General features: G+C 35.3%; 1 non-coding gene across 1 annotated transcript; it reads left to right on the forward strand.

The window, feature by feature from the left end:
- The first annotated feature begins 579 nt into the window (after positions 1-579).
- LOC145543929 (U6 spliceosomal RNA) lies at positions 580-686 on the forward strand. The gene has a single exon (XR_014081171.1). It is a non-coding gene; the product is annotated as a U6 spliceosomal RNA (small nuclear RNA).
- The last annotated feature ends 3455 nt before the right edge of the window (positions 687-4141 follow it).

Below are 4141 nucleotides of genomic sequence, written 5' to 3' on the forward strand. Positions count from 1 at the left end.
AAATAGTATTATTCCTTAGTATTCCATCCTTGGTCCTCTTCTATTATCACTTTATATTTTTCTGTTTATCTTATTGAACATTCTAATAAACTCTCAAGACTTCCTTACAATATACATATTAATCACTCTCAAGTCTTTAGTTATCTTTACTGAACATTTCCTATTTCCATCTAAGTATCTTATAAGAATCACAAATTCAGAATATCCAAAATTGAGCTTATCATATTTTCTCCCAAAGCTTCAATTTCAGTGTTCTCTCTCTCTCTGTGAATAGCACTGTAATTCCCTCTGTACATAATACAGAGAATTAATCATTTTTGACTCCTTTCTTTTGCTCAACCCTATATCCAGTTACCAAAGCTAGTTTATTATCTCTTTAATATCCTTCAAATTAGTTAATTTGCCTACATCTCTTCTCTAGTACTCTAGTCCTGAACTCTAGTTCAGATCACTATCATCTTTTACCAGATATGTTTGAGCATCTTTTATCGAGTTTTCTCATTCTAGATTGGCCTCCTCTTTAATTCATTTTCTATACTGAAGCCAGAGTAGCTTTTCATGACAATACTACCTTATGCTGTGCTCAGTTTGGCAGCATATATACTGAAGTTGGAACAATATAGAGAAGACTAGCACGACCACTTTGATAGAATGACTTACAAATTTCTAAAGTATTTTTTTTTCTTTACTGATGGACACACAATCTATAAAGGTATACTTTGCATGACAATAACAGCACACAGGAAGAGAAGAAGAAGTCATACAGGAGCAAAGTTTCTGTATACTATTGTAATGAATTAGGTATTAATCTGAACTAGATTCTTATAAATTAAGACATTAATTGTAATCCTTATAGCAATCACTGGGCTTCCCTGATGGTTCAGTGGGTAAAGAATCTGCCTGCAATGCAGGAGACACAGGAGAAGCAGATTTGATCCCTGGGCTGGGAAGATCCCCTGAAGGAAAAATGGCACCCCACTCCAGAATTCTTGCCTGGAAAATCCCATGGATGGAGGGGCCTGGTGGGCTACAGTCCATGGGGTCTCAAAGAATCAGACATGAGTGAGCAACTAACAAATGTATAATTAAAAATCTTTTAAAAGATATAACAATCATAAGCATATATATACCTGACAATCCCAAACTTGTGAATCAAAAGCTAACAGAATTGAAGGGGAAAATAATCAATTCAGTAATAACAGTTGGAGATTTCCACACCTCACTTTCAATAATGGGTAGAAGAACTAGACAGAAAATCATCAAGCTAGTAAAAGACTTGAATGATATTATAATTGTATTAACAGAGAGATAGAGAAGCCTCCATTCAACAACTACAAAAAAACACATGCTTTTCAAATACATGTGGAACATTTACTACTATAAAATGTATATTAGGACATAAAACAAGTGTAAATAATTTTTAAAAGATTTAAATCATATGAAATATGTTCTTCAACCACAATGGAATGAAATTATGAATTAATAACAAGGAAATTTGGCAAATTTACGAATACATGGAAATTAAACTCAGTCATAATCAGAGAGTCAAAAAGGAAATAACGAAGGAAATTAGAAAATACTTTAAGATGAATGAAAATTGGCATACCAAATGTTATGGGGTGCAATGAAAACAGTGTACTATATTTGCCTATATTTAAAATGGAAGATCTCAAATCAATAACCTAATATTCCACCTTCGGGAACTGGAAAAACAAAAGCAAACTAAGTCTAGAGCAGGAGGACAGAAATACATAGGTTGGAGTGAAAATAAAATTGGGAATAGAAAAATAATAAAGAAAATCAACAAAACTGAACATTGGTTCATTGAAATGATCAACAAAATTGACAAATCTTTTAGCTAGCCGAATCAAGCAAAAAAGAAAATACTAAAATTACTAAAGAAAAAATGAAAGTCGCTCAGTCGTGTCCGCCTCATTGTGACCCCAGGAACTGTAGCCTGCCAGGCTCCTCTGTCCATGGGATTCTCCAGGCAAGCATACTGGAGTGGGTAGCTGTTCCCTTCTCCAGGGGATCTTCCCAATCCAGGAATCAAACCTAGGTCTCCTGCATTGCAGGCAGATTCTTAACCGTCTGAGCCACCAGGGAAGCCCTACTAAAGAAGGAGGGGATATTATTATCAACATCACACACACAAAAAGATTATAAGGTGTTATGGACTGAATGTTTGTATTCTTCAAAATTCACACATGGAAGTCCTAACACCCAATGTGTTAGGAAATAGGTGTTCGGAGATAGGAACTTTGAAAAGTAATAGGGATAGATTAAGTAAAGAGGGTGGAGCTCTCATGATGAGAATGATGAGACTAGTGGCTTTAGAAGAAGAGATAGATCTTTCTCTCTCCCTCTTTCTCCGCCCCCACTCTTGCCTTCCCTTCTTTCTACCCCACTCCTCCCCTCACCCTAGGTGCATGCAAGGAAAGATCACATAAGGACACAGTGAAAATGTGGTTGTCTGTAAGACAGGAAGAGATTTTTCACCAGGAACCAGATTGGCTGGCACCTTTGTACTGGATCTTCCAACCTCCAGAACTGTGAAAAATATATTTCTACTATTTAAGCTACCCAGTCTATGGTATTTTTTATGGCATCCTGAGATGACTAAGATACAAAGCCTACAGTGTAGGCCAACAAAGAAGACAACTTTGATGAAATGGATAAATTCCTAGAAACAGAAACTACCAAAGTTGATTAACGAAGAAATAGAAAAATCTGAAAAGATGTATAACAAGTAAGCAGCTTAAGTTAGTAATCAAAAAAGTTCCAGCAAAGAAAAGCACAAGACTATATAGCTTCATTGGTGAATTCTACAAAACATTTCAAGAAGAATTAATACCTGTTCTTCATAAACTTTTACAAATAAAAGAAGAAGATGGAACACTTCCTAATTCATTTTTTGAGGCCAGTGTCCCTTATAGCAAAGCAAGGCAGAGACACAACAAGAGAAAACTACAGACCAAATCCTTAAAAATATAGAAATAAAACTCCTCAACCACATACATACTAGAAAACTGAATCCAGTAAAACACATAAAAGAATTTAAGGGACTTCCCTGGTAGTCCAATGGCTAAAACTCTGGGGACCCAGGTTCAATCCCTGGTCAGGGAACTAGATCCCACATGCCTCAACTAAGACCCAGCACAACCAAATAAATAAATAAATAAAAAGAATTTTATAACATTGTCAAGTGGGATTTATACTTGGTGCAACATATGAAAATCAATATAATATACAAATTAATATGATAAAGGGGAAAAAACCCCACATGATCATGTCAATAGATGCGGAAAAGGATATTTGACAAAATCCAATACCCTTTAATGATAAACAGACAAACCAAAACCACTCAACAAAATCCCCACAGCTAACATAATACTTAATGACAAAAGATTAGAGGTATCCCCCCGAAGATCAGTTACAAGGCAATCACACTCCAATCTGATATCACTTTATAATTTCAAAGTTATATGTGTTGTAGTTAAAAATACTTTCCAAACGGTATGGTTCAGTATTTATTCTTTAAATAAGTACATGTGATTCACAGAAATGAGTTTGGAAGTCTATGTACCAAGAGGCTGGCAGTGGTAATCTTAGATGATGGCAACAATGGTGATCTTTACATATGCTTTGTTTGTTTGATTGATTTCTGTTATTATAACAACATTGTTGAGATATAACTCACATACTGAACATTCCACCTGTGTAAAGTGTACAATTCAATGGTACTTATGCAATCATCACCACTCTCCAGTTCCAGAACATATTCCTCACTCCAAAAAGAAACCTCATATCCATTGGAAGTCACTTCTCACTTCCCATTCCCCCATCCCCTGACAACCCCTCATCTACTTTCTGTTTGCATGAATTTGCCTCTTCTAGATATATACCGTATAATAATATCACACATTATATGACTTTTGTGTCTGACCTCTTTCAAGTAGCATAATGTTTTAAAGGCCCGTCCATGTTGTAGCATGTATCAGCACATTCCTTTTTTACAGTTGAATAATATTTCATCTCATGGGTATACCAGGTTTTCTATATCCATTCATCAGTTGATGGACATTTGGGTTGTTTGTGTCTTGGCTCTTATTAAAAATACTGCTGTGAACATTCATATACA

The sequence above is a fragment of the Giraffa tippelskirchi genome, chromosome 3 (assembly GCF_054371585.1).
Source record: "Giraffa tippelskirchi isolate mGirTip1 chromosome 3, T2T-mGirTip1v1.2.pri, whole genome shotgun sequence".
Classification (NCBI taxonomy): domain Eukaryota; kingdom Metazoa; phylum Chordata; class Mammalia; order Artiodactyla; family Giraffidae; genus Giraffa; species Giraffa tippelskirchi.